General features: G+C 40.6%; 1 protein-coding gene across 2 annotated transcripts in view; it reads left to right on the top strand.

Annotated features, from left to right (window-relative positions):
- The window catches only part of CRACD (capping protein inhibiting regulator of actin dynamics), a 277,302-nt gene that overhangs the window by 135,045 nt on the left and 123,971 nt on the right, over positions 1-18,286 (top strand). Inside the window, exon 2 of one of the 2 annotated variants that reach the window (XM_068542899.1) lies at positions 1,229-1,377. The gene's annotated coding sequence lies outside the window, so the exon portion shown is untranslated. Of the gene's footprint in view, positions 1-1,228; positions 1,378-18,286 lie in introns of those variants that run through there. The other variant, XM_068542900.1, reaches the window with a different exon arrangement.

Genomic DNA, 18,286 nt, shown 5'->3' with positions numbered 1-18,286 from the left:
CATGTCCTGGCTGCCATGGTAGCACTCCAGTACCTTCAAATAGGTTTTAAAAATAATTTTATCTAGCTCTTCTAGCTGTGTTCAGTGGAAGCTGGTCTGATACAAGCTCGTCCCTCATAGCCATGACTGGGAATCCTTCTCTAAGCCCACACTGTGAACTCCTTAAAAGGGCCCAATAGCCATTGTCATCCTGACAATTGAAGTGATTTCTTCCTGTATCATTGCCCCAGAATGTTGTCTTCTTTTCCTGGGCTTTGCAAAGGGCATATTTGAATCTGGGGTTGTTTCCTGGACACTTCCCACCTCCTTTCCAGTTAAAATTTACAGTCATTACATCATGGTTTTCATTCCATGTGTTTAGAAGGGATAGTGTGTGCCCTACCCATGGGGAGCCCATTAACCTACTTAACACAATGGTTGGTATTTGAATAAAAAGGTGCCTTATTACCTCTGGGGGAGGAAATAATCTAATGATTACTGCTTTTACTTCTCTGATAGGTTGACTTTGTGTCTTCTAGCTCCTTGAATTTTAGTTAAATTACCATGAAAAATAAATGTGAGAATTCTGTATATAGGAAGGATGGGAGCCTCAGTAGTCATGAATGTGATTCTTTCAGTCCCTTCAAAAGTGGGAACAGTTTATAATAAATGCTTTGAAGGCCCTAGAATAAATTTAGGCTAAGGAATGCAAATTTAATATTACTAAACCTAGGACTTCCCTGGTGGCGCAGTGGTTAAGAATCCGCCTGCCATTGCAGGGGACACGGGTTCAAGCCCTGGTCCGGGAAGATCCCACATACCGCGGAGCAACTAAGCCTGTGCGCCATGACTACTGAGTCTGCGCTCTAGAGCCCACAAGCCACACCTACTGAGCCCACGTGCCACAACTGCTGAAGCCCGTGCACCTAGAGCCCGTGCTCCGCAACAAGAGAAGCCACTGCAATGAGAAGCCCGCGCACCACAACGAAGAGTAGCCCCCGCTCGCCACAACTAGAGAAAGCCCGTGCGCAGCAACTAAGACCCAACACAGCCAAATATAATTAAATAATAAATAAATTCATTAAAAAATATATTACTAAACCTAATTGGAAACCTCAAAAAAAACAAAAACAAAAAACCTCTTTTGTAACGACTTCTGCCAAAGGATGGAAAAGAGATTTATTTTAAAGGTGTCCCCGGAGAGAACTGATGATATAAAGCTCTTGATGTTTTGTTTTTTTCTCAACAGTTCACAAGAGCAGTGATTCCCAGGCTTCCTCAACAATGTACTCTATTTCCTGGCACGCGTACCACTGAGGGTGAAGTCTCCTTTTTACAAGAAGCAAATTTTGGAGGAGAGCTCTCTAGCAAGGAAAGGCCGTGTGGCTATTCAGAGAGGTAAGTCATTTGTTTAGAGGATGGGGAAGGAAGTAGCTTACAAAGAAAATACTAAATAATATTTCATTTATTGTGAGTGGGACTCAAAATGGATAGTACACATTTCACTAAATAGCAAGTTAAAAGATCCTTGTCACTGATGATCTTCTAATTCTAGATTTAATTCCCAGTCTTTTTCCTTACCAGCTGTGTAAACTTGGACAAATCATGTAAATTCTCAGAGCTTCAGTTCTTTCATCTATAAAAGAAAATTTCATATGAAAATGCTTTGCAAATGGGAGAGTGCAATATAAAAGTGTAATTGTTATTGTTTATTGTTAATTACTGTTATTGGTTGCTGTTTTAAAATTCTATGGAATAGTTGGTGGCCTTGTGTCTCATGGTGCGTTTGGACCGTAGAGCTTGGTACTGTGAATTTGGGGGCTTTGTCCTGAGTGCTGGGAGTGGAAGGCATTCCCCACCTGCCCCCCTGTAAGGACAACATCACACCATTCTTTTTGCTGCAGATATCTGTCACCTACTTTTTGAAAGTTGTGGGGGGGAAGGGTGGAAGTTAAGGACAAGATCAAAGGAGAGAAAATAACAACTACCTGTGTTAGTTGTTACAACAAGCATTGTATTAAGTATTGTTTCGTTTAATCCACATACCAAGCCTTGGAAGATGGGTGTTATTCCTATCATGACATTTTTCCTCAAGAGACAGGATTCCTTAGGGAATCACTTAAAAGGAGATAAAAACCGTTTTGGTTTATCATGATTGGGGAGATATTATTGGATGGAGGGAATTTGAAGTTTTTAATTTTTTCTAATGTTTTTTGATGCACACATACAGCTTCTATAATTATAAAGTGGCTAATTAAAAATAAATGATGGATTTAAAAAAATCTTTGTTGAGCACCTCTTATGAACTAGGTACTGTTCTAGATGCTTGTTCTCATCAATGAACAAAACAGGTGAAGATCCCTGCCCTCCTGGAGCTTGTTCTATCACAGAGGGAGACAGATAATAAATAATGCACGCAATAGAGAATTAAATAAATTACTAGGCCATTAGCAGTCAGTAAGAATATGGAAAAAAGAAAAAAGTAGAGCCAAGTAAAGGGAATTGGGAATATGCTGGGTGGGTGGGAAGGCAGATTGCAGGGTTAAATGGAGTGACAGGGTCTGCCTTGTTGAGGAATGACAGGAATTTGGGGGTTAGCCCTGGTGTGTTCCCAGCAGAGATGCAGCTGATGCAAAGCCCCTAAGGAGGGAACATGGTCAGATGTCGCAGGCACAGCCAGGAGGCCAGTGAGCTAGAGTAGAGTGGGTGGGAAGGAGAGTAGCAATGTCAGCTCCAGAGGAAATAATGTCATTTCCTTGGTTTAGATACATAAGAAAAGTTACCTTGTTTTCTTCTAGTCTATCTGGTTTATTCTAAGTGTCTTTCCTCCGCAATTAGAATACACACACATACAATAAGTAAATTACACTTCCACCACCGTATTACTTTCCTAGTGTTGCTGTAACAAAATACCACAAACCAGGTGGCTTAAAACAACAGAAATTTATTGTCTCACATTTCTGCAGGCTAGAAGTCCAAAAGCAAGGTAGGGCTGTGTCTTCAGAGACATGTCTTCAGAGACATGTAGCGGAGCATCCTTCCTGGCCTCTTTGGAGCTTGTGGTGATGGCTGGCATTGGCTACCATTCCTTGGCCTGCAGCTGCATCACTCCAGTCTCTCCGTCCACAGTCATTCTCCCTATGTGTTTGTGTCTCCCTATGTGAGATTCTCCCTATGGTTTGTGTCTTCCCTTGGCTGTCCTTCCTCTTATAAGGATGCCAGACATAGTGGATTAAGGGTCAAACCTACTCCAGTGTGACTTCATCTTAACTATGACATCTGCAATCACCATATTTCCAAATAAGGTCACATTCTGAGGTACTGGGGGGTTAGGAATTCAATACATCTTTCAGGGGGACATATTCAACCATAACGGCACCTTAAATAATAAATAATAGGCATTACTATTACCATCTTGAAAGTGGAGAAACAGGCTCCGAAAGCTTAAATGACTTGCCCAAGGTCAGAGTCAGTAAGCAGAAGAGCCTGGGCAGTGTGATTTTATCATGGGCTTTATCAGTGCGATTTTATCATGGCTGTGGCAATGATGTCAGGATGGAGGTGACAGGGAATTGCTCAGCTTAAGACAGGAGTTACACACATACAACATTGCAGTCCTCATCCATGCTGCTTAACCATAGGATAGCTCAAAATTGATGCTCTACCTCAGCATTGCTATCAAAGGGAAAATAGATGCCCCTGCATAACCCACTCCCCATTTTGCATTTCATTCATAGCATGACAAACATAGGAAACAGATGCTTTTTCCCTCTTTTAGGATTTTTTCCAGAAAAATAATGCTACAGTTTCTGTGGCGTGTAGAACATTTTGTGACAGGACCACATGTTTTTTTCTCACACAACGTAGGGAAAAAATAAGACTCTCTGAGTCAGTTGGCATATTGCAATAGAATTAGGGGATTTTGAAAGCACTTTATATATTTTGCTTTCTCATTATATTTAAACACTTCTTCTTGATATGCAGCTTATCTAGCCATTTGTGAGCCTGAAATCAATATTAGAACCTTATTTTAGGCTTAGTCTTGAGGGATACACCAAGAAAAGGAAGTATACACCAAAATAGAACTGGACACTTTTCCATGAGTCACAGGGAGGAGTGACATTGTTACAGAACCAAACCTGGGTCCACTCACCCTTGTGCAGTAAAGTCAACTACTGACACTGGGTTGTTGTGAAGCAAAGTACAGCATTTATTGCAGGGCACCAGGCAAGGAGAACAGGCAGCTCATGCTCCAAAGACCCGAAATCCCTGATGGCTTTTAGGGAAGGGGTTTTAAAGGCAGTGTGAGGCAGGGGGCTTCGGGGTACATATCAGCTCATGGACAATTCTCAGATTGGTTGGCATCAAGATGAAGTTTCAAACTTCATCAGCCTTCTGGTTTCAACCAGTCTAGGGTCTATGTGCTTGTGGTCACAGTTTTCATCTGGTAGGGGCTGCTTCCTGTAAAAACAACTTAGGAATGTGTGTCAGGCCTTTATCTATATCTTTCAAGGAACTGGGAGTTTGGTGATTCTGTGATATGTTGGACTTATAGTCTAAATTGTTACCAGTTTCCCGGCCCAACAGCTATTCTTTGTTTCTGCATCTTCACATTTCATAATCATTAACTCTTGAGCCAGCCTTTAGAGACTCAAGGGAGGCCTGGAAGACTAAAGCAAAAGCCTTTTACTTTAAAGGACAGGGACACGGGGGCTTGTATACGGTTTCAGTCTCCCCTTTTCTTTGATACTTCTCAATCTTAAGGGGAACAGGTTCATGAAAAGAAAGGAAGTAAAGTTTTGGATAGAGAGGGTAATCATAAACTCAGCAGAGGAACTCAGTTTTAGGGGGGCTCTGTTTCAGCATCCCTGGGCCAGGCCGAATGCATGAAGCCATCGAAGGCAGGAGTCCCAGAAGAATGTCTAAACCTTGGTCAACGAAACCAAACGCTCTAGGCTAAGCATTAAGTCTAGGAGATGAGACCGAGCCATGGTTGGAAAAAATGTCATAAGGGCAAAACCAGAAAGATTAGAGCTACATCAAGAAGTAGAGCAGGAGACCAACTGAGTGGTTTAGAAAATTGGTTGGGTGACGGTTTGGGAGGCCTGTTTGTCTGTGGCCTTGACTGCATGGCGTGGGGCACAAGGCAGAAGGTGTTGGGTAAGACTGGGCAGTCCCATACCTGCTTTTCCTAAATATGATTGTTAGCCATTTTTGTTGTTGTTGTTACTTAATCTTGCCGTTTCAAGTTCCCTTCTATTTACCTCTATTCTCAATATTTTTATTCCTCCTAAGTTCTTGGGCTTCTCTTTCCACTTAACAGCTGACAGCTTTGGATCTGTGTGTGGCAGCATATGTTCTTCTTAATATCAAAAAGAAGGGGAAAAAAACTGAGTTTCTTCCAAAGATGCCTCTGTTCTTTGTTAAAATCGATTTTCTTTGATCCTAAAAGTGTGTGGAGAGAGCAAGTTCTTCGTGTTTTGGTACTGAATTGAAATGACCCATAGTCTTTGTCTGATGTCACCACCACAGAAGGGCATTCCCCAGAGCACAGCTGGGTCACACGGGCCGGCAGGGGGCGCAGGGGCTAGTGAACACTGGTGCACCCCATCCACTTGTGATTCTCCAGCCGCACCGGTCACCGCTGCTGATGGTACAGGGCCAAGCAAGTCAGGGGTAGTGGGTTAGAATTACTTCTGTGCAACAGACATTCTGGGAAAACACCAGACTTTCTGTAAGAAAAACCAAAAGGTGACAAATATTAGAACCTAGAGACCTATTTAATCCCTCTTTTCACTATGGAAGGAAATAAAATCCTCCCTGTTTCCAGGTAGATTGTTAAGCAATGAGAAATAGGCCATTAATTAGAAGACATCTTATTATAAGATATCTATTTTTTATTCAGGTGAAATGCACACAACATAAAATTAACCACTTTCAAGTGAACTATTCAGTGGCGCTTAGTACATTCACCAGATTGTACACCACCACCTGTGTCTCGTCCCCAAATGTGTTCATGACCCCCAAATAAAACACCACACCCATTAAGCAGTTACTCCACGTTTCTCCCTCTCCTCAACCCTTGGAAACCACCAATCTGCTTTCTGTCTCTATGAGTTTACCTATTCTAGCTATTTCATATAAATGGAATCTTACGATACATGACTTTCTGTGTCTGGTAACACATGTATGTTAAATTACAAGTCATTTATTTTTCCTGTCTGCTCTTAGCATTATACTGGGAGAGCTGGGGTGCTATGGGAGAATTAATATCTCTCTACTTAGGACCTAAGAAAACCTCTTCAGGAATATCTGCTTCACTTTGGTTGCTGGTGAGCTTCTCTTCATGAGACAAGTAACAGTTCAGAATTAAGCTACTTAATTTGCAAGGATACGAAGAATTCGACTTTACCGTATTTCACTTATATCCTCAATCCCCTCCAACATCCCCTCCCCTCCGCCGCGCCCCACCACCTCCAATTTATGTCTTGTCTAGCAGTCTGGACACCAATTTATCCCATTATCCAAATGAACCTGTAATTGATATTGTGGCATCGGGATACTGGAGATTATATGGCTGGCCTAAACAACAAAGCATAGTCTCCCCTCAGGGAGTAAAATGATACCAGCCGTTGAAGACGAAAATTTGAGAAATACTTTACACTCTCCTCTCTTAGGGAGGCTGCTCATCCTCCGTCCTCCCTTCTCTTCCTGATGAAATAGAGGCTGCTGGGGGAGGGCTTTGGGATGCAGACAGCAGAGGCTTGAAATTAGATTCCTCTCTCCATCTGCCAGAGGTAACCCAAGATGAGTTGCACAGATGAAGCTGGCAGAGAAATGGGGAACTGGATGGCAAACAAGGTCCTAAGGGGACGGAAATCCTAGCTAAATCCTTTTGTGGGAGCAAAAGAGCCTGCTGATCTAATAATGCAGAATCCAAGAAATAATTGGTGTAGTGCTAGTGGTTTAGTGAATGCAAGTTTCTTTTCCGTAGACCCCCTGGGAGTGTTATTAACATGCTCTGTGGGATGACAGTTAAATATGGGACAAATTATGACTTGTCTCCCTCAGTTGGTGATTATCATGTACTGATTTATGTGCTAGGTAAAATTGAATCATCAACTGTCTGCTCTGAAATATCTCTTCCAGGAGCCTGAAAATACCACTTTAGAGTAACTGATGGATTTGACAGCGTACAGCAGTGACTGGGGTGCGGTGGGGCATTTTTGTTGATTCCCCTCCCTTCTCTCCCTCCCTCCCTCCCTTGCTCCCTCCTTCTCTCCTCTCTCCCCATCTCCCTCCCTTCATTAACATGTATGGAACTTGTTATGCACCAGACCTTGTGCTAAGGGCTAAGGATATGAAATTAGATCCTGCCACCCAGGAGATCTGGGTCACCCCCTCCTTCCTCTTTTCTCTCCATTGCCTTCTGTTCCTCTGCTATTACAGAGAACTCTAGGCAGTTGTATATTTGTCTGTCACCTATGGTGGAAAGTAGCTTCTAAAGGCCAGAGTCCTTCCTGCCTTTGAGCCTTTGAATCTAACATTGCCCTAGCAGAACTTTATTGAATTGAATTCAGATATGTAAACAGATAACCGGATAAAATGCGATTAGTGATATTTGAGAGAGTTTTTGCACAGAATGCCTGGAAGCACAAAGGGCAGAGTAAACAACTGCCAAAGGGAACCAGAGGGCCTCCCAGAGGTGTCATTGGAGCTGTCTTGAAAGATGAGAAGGTGTTTGCCAGACAAACAAGGGGAGCACACAATCTCCAGAGGTCACACCTATGTGAATATGTTTCTTGGGAGGGGCTCTTTGATCCTCTAAATCCTGCCCTTTCCTTCTTTAATGAAATTTCAGGAAGTAAATGATTCTGCTTGATTTGCTTTGGATATAGCCCTGGGACAGAATAGGCATCTTTCCAGAAAGTGACAGGCTTGTTTCTTCTAGGGGCTAAAGCCCCTCCCCCACCTAAAAAAAGCTCTGCTGACTTCCTCACCCCTAAAACGCCACTTGCTTTAATCTTACTTTTCCTTATTGAAATAAGTTTTAAAAATTCAAAATTTCGTTTCCTAAACGAGTTCGAGTTGGAGCCAAGATTTCACTTCCATGAGCCTCTCACCATCGTAGCAAACATGGACAGGATGGCTGCAGCTCCTCTGCAGCAGAGGCTTACAAAGAACCAACGGGGAGACAGTTTCTACTCCCAAAGAGCCTAAAATCCACGCCAAACAGGAAGCTAACATCAGCACAGAAATGCGCCTTCTCTACCGTTTACTATTAAAGCAAAGTCTTCCATGCACGCAGAATTGACATTGAAACTTTTTGAAATAGATGACTGTCATCCTGAACTGAAGTTTAGAAGTTTAGAGGCCCAGGGAACAGTGAGGAGAGCTATACTTACCACCGGAAGATTTACCAGAAAAAGGAAAAAGCACCTTTAGTTTAAACTTGACTGGCATATATTTTAAGAAGCCTCAGAAAGTCCTTCCCATGTGGAAAAATACCCCCAAAAGGAACATTTAAGACAGACTTAAATTTTATATTAAGCATTTGGTTATATATACGCAAGTCTTTTAAGAACCTCTATCACTTTTTTTTTCATTTATTTGTGATAAATTTTGGTGTTTTGTGGGACTTAAGAATTTCCTAGAACTAGAACCCCGATTTATAATTCTGATTATTGCACAGATAAGGATGTGGCTTAGCTAGGCTTGTCTTGCCTTCCCCATGTCGTTCTTGAGTTGGGTAGTGCCTGTAACAGCTAAGGTTGCTCACCCGGGCTCCCCCTCTTCTCTCTTGTTCTTCCTTTCATCAGCCTAGCTGTCCTTAAAGGACTTCAAATTCATATGTCAGACCTTCCATAATTCATTCTCTGACAGCTCCCCTTCTTTCCAGAAGTGCTTCTTTTTTTTGTCCTCCAAACATCCACAGCAGCTCACTGTACCATCATCCCTTCCTCCACCCATACACACGCAAAACCTAACATTTTCTACCTGGTTTATAATTTTTTGGTAAATATCTCATACCCCCTACTAAATGACACTTCCTGTGGAGACAGTGATATATATATATATTTTTTAAATATTTATTTATTTTGGCTGTGCTGGGTCTTAGTTGCGGCACAAGGGATCTTCATTGAGGCATGGGGGCTTCTTAGTTGCGGCCTGTGGACTTCTTAGTTGCGGCTTGCATGCGGGATCTAGTTCCCCGACCAGGGATCGAACCCGGGCCTGCTGCATTGGGGGCATGGACTCCTACCCACTGGACCACCAGGGAAGTCCCAGTGATATTTTCTTTATGTCTTTATATCTCATCCCTTCTTCCCTCATCCCAATACGTATCTCAACGTAAAGCCATAACAGACACTTGGTCATAATTCACTGAGTGGAGACAGTGGGTGTAATTTCAGTCTCACTAAATGTATCCAAGAATGTCTGCATCCCTTCCAGATGGCATCATCCATAGCATAAATCCTTAAACCATTATTTCCTAAAATAGGTTCCATGAACAGTTATTCTAAAGAATGTTTAAAAAATCATCCTTAAAATTTCTATGGTTAAATACTTTGGGAAATTCTCAACAAAGTTAACAGGATTCCTACTGTAGGACTTCTCAAATTGTAAGCATTGAGGAGTTATAGTCTCAGAAGTCTAAAATGAGGCAGCAGGGCTGTGTTCCTTCTGTATGCTGGAGGGGAGAATCCCTTTCCTTGCCTTTTCTAGCTTTTAGAGACCTCCTGGCTTCCTTGGCTTGTGGCCCCTTCCTCCATCTTCAAAGCTGGCCACGTAGCATAGGGATGGAAAATTTTTCTCTTCTTCCCTTCTAGGTTCTTTGGCTAGTCTAATAATTAAATTGCCATAAGACAGATGAATAGGAGAAAAACAAATTTAATTTTTATGTATGAGAGTCCCATAAAAATATGAGAGTCAAAGAAGTCACTAGAGTAGGAAGCTTTTATACCTCTTAGACAAAGAAACAATAAATTTGTGAAGAATTGACAAAACAAAGTGGTTTGGGCTTGGAATAGTAAGTTAGTGAAGAAGTAACAAGGCTTGTTTGTACAGCCTTCTTGGCCCTGAATTCCCTATATCTGGTGATAAGGATGCCTTCCATCCTCTGGTGCACAGAGGATCTCCCTTTCACATGGGAGATTTATTTTCCACTTTTAGGGGGGACACAGGAGGGTCAAAGTGTCCTTCTTGTACTGGCTGTTTCCCAAGTAACTTTAATTCTAAATAATCAGTGTGCCAAAATGGCATATCTTAGGGTGACATATTCTGCTTGCCTTCAGTAGTATGTTCCAATCTCTCTCCCTCTCTGACCTCTGCTTCTGTTATCACATCTCTTCCTGTGACTCCTGACACTCTTGCCTCCTTCTTATAAGGGTGCTTGTGATTGCATTGGGCCCACCTGGAAAATCCAGGGTACTCTTCCCATTGCAACACCCTTAACTTAATCACTTCTGCAAAGTTCCGTTGCATGGAAGGTAACATATTCACAGGTTCCGGGGATTAGAAAGTGACCATCTCTGGGGGCCGTTATTCTACCTGCCCCGGGACATGTGTCTGCAGCACTGCAGCACTTAGGGGAATAAGCCTTTCATTCCCCAACAGAGAACTGGGTGGAATACCCACCACCACCTGTAACATTATTTCTAAGGGAAAGTGAATTCTGTGTTGTGGTACAAAACAGATTCACATCTGCGATATACAACCATGGATTAAACTTTGTTTAGTAGTTATAACAATAAAGATCACTGATGGCCTTCCTGCACCCAAATCTGGTTACACTCTTCTCTCGCAGTCCCAGGTATAGCCCTTGTTTTCAGAGTACATCAGACAAATTTCATGATAGAACTGCCCACTAGCATCATTTTTCGCTTCAGAGTTTTTCAAGACCTTTTAAACTGTATATAAATACAAACCTATTATACATCATTTGTAATGAGTTTACTCTTTGTTCAGGAGGCTATACTCTGCTGGTAGTCTTACTTTTAAACATGTCCTGCCCACTGCCCTGTAGACTTCAGCAACATCTATCCAATACTGTAGTCACTAAGGAGGGCATGATGCAAGTGCTAAAATAGAAACATGGTGTATGAGAAGGTTAATAATGTTTGAAGACTTGTGGGAAGAGGTTGACCGTGAGGACAAGTGGAAAAATGAAACTAGAGATGAAAAGAAAGCTGACCAAGGAATAGAGTTATGAACTGAAGTCTAACATGTGTCATGTTTTAAAAGACTTTGGGAAAAAAAAATCCATAAACATTGTCCTGTGCAGAGGAAACCAAGTTATCAAAGGAAGATGTTTGATTGCAAATAGGTAGAATGAGAATACTTTTCCCTAGTCTCAAAAATATGAACTTTTTCTTACAAACTACAGGCATGAAAGGTCTTCGAAATTCCACACAGAGTTATAATATCAGGCATTAAAAGGGAGCAGTGTAAGAGTGATTAATGCCAGCCTCCCCTCACCCCACACAGACAACACTGTCTCATAAGACAGGGAGTTCCTCCAGGGCAGGGACAATGTCTGATTAATCTTCGGGTCCCCAGCCCTCACACGTAATGTGGCATATTGTCATGATGTTTGTTGCTCACCAAGTAAAACGGTTGCAGAGTTAGTCCCTTCTTGCATATTGATTCATTTTGAGGAAATTATGTTTAAAAAAACTGACAGAGAAGGGGTGTATGAGAAAAGAAAAAGAGTATGGTATGTTGAGATTTTCAAAGGACATGTCTAGAAATTTTCTTCACTCCCAAAATGTTAATTTCACTACAGTTATACTAAAATTTTCCATCAGAAAACATATGCACTCTCAATAGAGAACAACAAAAGTATATTGAGAGTCCAATGTTGATACTAAGTTATAGAATCATTCTTCAACTAAATTGCATATTGTTACTTGTTGTATGCCACTGTTGTATACATAATCTCAAAAATCACTTGCAGATAATCAAATGGGCAAGTACTTAATCAAAGAATGCTCATAGGCTACTTTTAGAAGATTAGGAAGAAGAGTTTTGTTTTGTTTGTATTCCAATACTGGAGCATTCTCTGTCCTGCCTCTGTGGAGATTATATATTTGCCGAGGACAGAATACGATTTATGCCTCTTTTTTCTATCCCCAATTTGTGTAGTTCAATTGTGTGGGCTTCATGGGCCCTCAGTAAATAGCAGAGGACTTGGATTAAATGGGAAAATATACCAATATGAGCACTGTAAAAGTCAGTGTGGGTAGGCATAAAATGATTAGAAACACATTTTCTTATACAGTGCACTATATTGATATATTTTCCCAACTCTTCACTAGTTTCACATTCGGTTGGGTAGATTGTAAAACACAGATCCACAGGCGGTAATTTGCAGTATACAGTGGCAATAGATCCTATAAAAGAAAGCATGTATCTGATTTCCAGGCCAATGGAACAGAGGACATTTATAAGTCAGCCCCAGGAAACTGAATTCAAAAGCAATATTGTGGAGACTTCCCTGGTGGCGCAGTGGTTAAGAATCCGCCTGCCAGTGCAGGGGACACGGGTTCGAGCCCTGGTCTGGGAAGATCCCACATGCCGTGGAGCAACTAAGCCCGTGCACCACAACTACTGAGCCTGCACTCTAGTACCTGCAAGCCACAACTACTGAGCCCTCGTGCCACAACTACTGAAGCCCACGCACCTGGAACCCGTGCTCCGCAACAGGAGAAGCCATTGCAGTGAGAAGCCCGTGCCCAGCAATGAAGACCCAACGCAGCCAAAAATAAATAAATTTTTTTTAAAAAGCAATATTGTGGCATTCACAGCAATATGACAGTGGTAACAAAGAAAAATGTAGTGAAGCTTCAAAAATCCAGTTCTTCAGTGATGACGGAATTTAAGTTTACCACTAACAGAGTAATGAAGCTAAGGAAGCAGCTAAGAGATACATAAAAGGAATCAAAATTGAATAAAGAACTGTTAATATTATGGCTTATGTTTCAGAGATAAGCAAAATGAAAAGTAAAACCATGCGAAATAGGGATAGTTCTCTGAAAGTGGTTTGACCTCCTCCTATGGTTTGACCCTCTTGGATAGATCTGGACAAGTCTAAATAGAGAGATGACATTTAAGTTGAGACTAATTGTCATATCAGTAAATTCAGTAACCATAAGAGAGGGATGGAAGTAATAACTTTAGAGACTTGTGTTGTAATGTTGATAAAAGGTGTAAGAGGGGACCTCCCTGGTGGTCCAATGGTTAAGACTCCACGCTCCCAATGCAGGGGGCCCAGGTTCGATCTCTGGTCAAGGAACTAGATCCCACATGCATGCTGCAACTAAGAGTCCATGTGCTGCAACTAAAGGTCCTGCATGCCACAACAAAGATCCCATGTGCCGCAACTAAGACCCAGCACAGCCAAATAAAATAAATAAATAAATATTTTTAAAAATGGTGTAAGAGAAATATTCAGTTTCATCTTTATCCTTGAGATTTTTTGTGGGTGATGTGGGTCATGAAAAGGGTATTTTGAGTTTAAGAAAATAACTTCATACTGTGGTGGAGAAGTAGGGAGAATATATAACTTGCTTAATGCAGCCACTGTGCCAGGATATGGGAGTTTCAAGGCATAGAAGGGAGCATAGTCAAAAGATGGCTCTAAATATGTAGGAAAAAGATGCACGAATGCTTCATGGCAAAATGTTATAAGAAACAGCTGATAAAAACTACGCAAATTACAAAGATCCAAAGTTTGAAATTTATGGAATTGCAGAGAAATGAATGCCTCAAAAATGTGATTGGTATTTGAAAAAGTTTAATAAAGGTAAAAAGATATATATGACATTATGATATTAAGACAATTTTGGTGATTACTTATACCAAGTAGAAAGATGGCCAGAGGAACCTGTGGGCATAAGCTAGAAAAGCTCATGGAATTTAATTTTTCTAAAGAAAGAAAACTTAAAATGGAAATGTGTTATATCTGGCAAAGCAGGAGGATAAACATTGACCTTGTATAAGTGTGTAAATGTTTCAAAAGTTATTTTTGCCTTAGTTTGTCAATCCAGGATAATTTTTTCTCCAATACCTCTATGAAGATGAATTATTTGCAAACAATTTTGAGTTACTTGGAAAATAATGCAGGAACAAAAGAAAACATGATAATGATGTTTTTTAAACCTTTTCTCTTATCCTAAAAATATTAAGAGAAATTAGACTGTAATAAACAGAATACAAATCTTGGGTATGAAAGAGCACTTTGAAACAGAAGAGGTGAGATATGAGAAGGCTGTAAATTTGGCAAGATATTTTTTTTTGTGCATAGTTTGGAAATTATGTCGTTTTACCCAGCATAAACATTGGTTCTATTACTACTAAAAAGGAAAGCATCCCTGAACTAATCCTACCTTTCCTTTTCAGGTATGAGGAATACAGTACATTCCTCCCTGGGGGCAGGGGTCAGCAATTTGATGGAGGCTGTAATTTAGTGAATTTACAGTTTTGTAGATTACGAAATGCAATAATAATTTCAGTGTTTTATTACAGGTATCACTTTGTCTACTCCACCTCTTCCATTTTATTACATATTATATGCATCAACATGATGAAAGGTAATGTGTTTTCTTTCACTGAAGTGGAAGATGTAGAACAGAATTGGTAATATAAGTGTGGGCCACTTTTTTTTTTCCACTTTCAGAAGTTTTGTGCTGATAGATTGTATGCTGTACTTTTTATTTCAGTAACATTTAACAAAATCATGGCCATGGAGGAAATTAAACTTATACAAAATGTCCATGCTGAGTCTCTGAGTGCTGATGTTTCAGGTATGGTTACAAAGTGGCTACTCTTGAGCCGCAAATTAAAGAGACAGAAGCCATCTTTTCCCTATTGTTTTTAGTGGATTAACCACAAATAACCCGTGCAGTAATCTCAACTGTCTGGGACAGAGGGAAGCACCCAGATGTAAGGGAAGCAAAGCAAAGGCAGCTAAAAGAGTTGCCAATTCATCCTCTAAACTCTTGGGGGAGCTTCCTAGGCTTTTCGCTCAGCACCTAGTGATTTTCTCTTTACATATAATTCTATCATGGTGGATGATCTAACTTCCTATCTCACAGGCACAAGAAGCAATAAATTAGAAAGGAGAAGGAAGTATGATAATCAGACTCACCAACCTAATAAGAAGTGACATTTAAACATGTGAAAGAAGGCAGCAGAATACTTATTTTAGAGCAGGCACAAACATTTTTCAAGGCAGATGGGCCATTGATAGGGACAGACCATCCTGTCTACTTTAGTTTCTCTTCAAGATATCACTTTATTGCATCGAAGCTTAGTAGTAATAGCCCTGAGTCATCAAGAACAGTTAATATTCTATTCAATGTATAATCTTTCACAGAAAAATTTTTGTTCAAAATGCTTTAGTTTTTAAAAATTTTGATACTGATAGGGATAACATTTAGTTAACCTCTCCCTTCAATAATACCATATAAATAAGCATTATAATATAGTGCATTGAATGAACCCTAAAATACATCTATTTTTATTGCTAGTAATCAGAACATTTTGATTTTCAGCTCCCACTTCAATTTCTTTTTTTTTTTCCTCAAAATTCCTTCAAATAAATTACATGGAAACTGCCAACAGTTGGATTTACCCTACTTTCCTTGGCAGAGATAAAAAGGATATGTGTATTCTAGTTCATTCTTGCTGGTTAATTTCCTGGGTGGTCTATGTTTTTATTTTGTTTTATTTTATCCAGAGCAGTTTCTCTCCCTTTAAAAAAAATAGTAGGTTAAAAATAGATTACTTGGATGTTATACACTTTTCTCTTTGAGACAGTAGAAATCTCAGGGTAAGTGAGAGCTTTGGAAGACATTCTGCATGATGCCTGCACTAAACTTCCCTTTCTCCTTCTTTACCCCCAACACAAACCCATCCAGCCAATATGACTTTACAGTGTGTTTGTTGAAGCCTGTCCCGAGAGTAACTTTCTGTGACTCATACTGTGAAGCTTTTACTACATTTCTAGGGAGGTTGCAAGGTCTATTAGACTTCCCTATTTCCTTATTGTGTAGGGTAAATTTTTTTTAGGAAATGTATTTTATTTTTCTTGATCAGATGGCTGCCTTGACAACATTATTTATCTTACCTCATTAGAAATCACAATTTCACTTTGCTGTGTGATTCATCTACATAGTTCTACAATTATGTGTTGTTACCTGGGGTATAAAAGTGTCGGTTTCTTAAGTTTCTCTTACCTTACCGGCAAATAAACCAGATTCCATTTTTGGCTTAGAAAAGAATGTATGTATACTGCCATATATAGAATGGCAGTACACCTGCCATCTATTTTAAGCTATCATTTCTTTGAGATATAAGAAATTGTTCAGCCCATTGACCATGAACCTCGATAAGAAGATGGGAGAAGGCAATTTTTCCTGAGGGAATTTGTGATATCATAGTTCTTTGACTCTAGCCTTTCATTGGGAAAGAAACAAACCTGTAATGATCTCATTCCTACACTCCTGTAATACAGTAAGATATTTCTATCTATTCCTTGGACAGGGTAGGGGTAGTATTTAATACAGGAAAAGGAAAGGAAAAAAAAGTATTTGCTGAGCTGCTTAGTACCTGTGACAAAGAAGATACACGAAACCTACATAAACATGCTCTTATTCTGTACCTACAGGAGTTTTTGTTTGTTTGTTTGTTTTTTTATTACCTCCTGTGTGCCAGGCACTGTACTCTACGTTACTTCACAGGTATCATTTTTTCTTAGAGCTACGGCTATATTGTACACAGGATAGAAAAAGAAAATTTGTCCCTTTCCCATGCTGACTTAAAAAAAAAAAGAAAAGGCAGAATAGAAGATTGGTGTCCTTAAAGTTGAAGGGGAAAATAAACGGCATAGAGAAGATAATGTACTTTACAATGAGACCAAAGTGTTATCTTAGGGCACTAATTTTTTTTTTTTTTTAAAGAGAAGGGCTCTTTTTAAAAAATAATTAATTAATTAATTAATTTATTTATTTTTGGCTGTGTTGGGTCTTTGTTGCTGCGGGCGGGCTTTCTTTAGTTGCGGTGAGCGGGGACTACTCTTCGTTGCGGTGCGCAGGCTTCTCATTGTCGTGGCTTCTCTTGTTGTGGAGCACGGGCTCTAGGCATGCAGGCTTCAGTAGTTGTGGCACGTGGGCTCAGTAGTTGTGGCTTGCGGGCTCTAGAGCTCAGGCTCAGTAGTTGTGGCGCACGGGCTTAGTTGCTCTGTGGCATGTGGGATCTTCCCAGGCCAGGGCTTGAACCCGTGTCCCTTGCATTGGCAGGCGGATTCTTAACCACTGCGCCACCAGGGAAGCCCAGGGCACTAATTTTTGTGCTGCTGAACGGTGATTCAAATTTAGTAAAACCTGAGCAGCCATAGATCACTTAGCTTCAGTCAAAATCTTCCCGCCGTTTTCATTCGTCGAGTGGATTTCCTTGTATTTTATCAGCTCCCAGGTTTTTTTGTGTGTTTTGGTGGGCTCCTTCTCAGCTCTTCCAAGAGCTGAGTGACCTTTTAGGGAGGTCAGCCCCCCCAGCATGAGGCATAGCAGGAAAGACAAATCCTAAAGGAAGTTATCTCCAGTCCTAGATGCTCCTCCCAAGTTACACTGTCTTGGGAAGATGATCTGGAAAATACAGCCACTAGAATGAGGTGTGGCCCACAAAAATACTGTCAAGGGGGCAAACTGAAAGTAGAAGAAGTGCTGGAATTCTGTGGCAAATATTGTTTAAATCTTTTTCATGCTTTTTGGTGGTATGTTAATTTGGAACTGAGGGACAGGCTTGGTTAGAGAGAACCTAACGTTTCTTTATGCCCTTAGTTTGAAGTCTGACTGATACTGGTGTGATTTATGCCTCACTCCCTAAGAACGCCTCAAGTTTCCTTCCAGAAAGAAATATTCTCCTCCCTGAACTTCCAAGAACGGATTTCATATCACTGAAAGTTAATTGAAGTTTCTGACTTTTAGACTCCCAGATTGAGGGTAGTGGCTCTTTCCATCGACCAGACCGCCATAATGTGGAAATATTCTTTTGTTCCCATTTTTTTTTCAACATTTATTATTTATTTATTGGGCTGTGCCTGGTCTTAGTTGCGGCATGCGGGATCTTTAGTTGCAGCATGAATGGGGGATCTCGTTCCTTGACCAGGGATCGAACCCGGGCCCCCTGCATTGGGAGCGTGGAGTCTTAACCACTGGACCACCAGGGAAGTCCCCCATTCTCGATTTGGGAATAAAAATGGATTTTATTTTTATTTTTTCCTTTCAAGGAGTGGAAACTTTAAAAC

Source organism: Eschrichtius robustus, chromosome 4 (genome assembly GCF_028021215.1).
Source record: "Eschrichtius robustus isolate mEscRob2 chromosome 4, mEscRob2.pri, whole genome shotgun sequence".
NCBI lineage: Eukaryota > Metazoa > Chordata > Mammalia > Artiodactyla > Eschrichtiidae > Eschrichtius > Eschrichtius robustus.
This window is presented reverse-complemented; position numbering and strand designations above follow the sequence as displayed.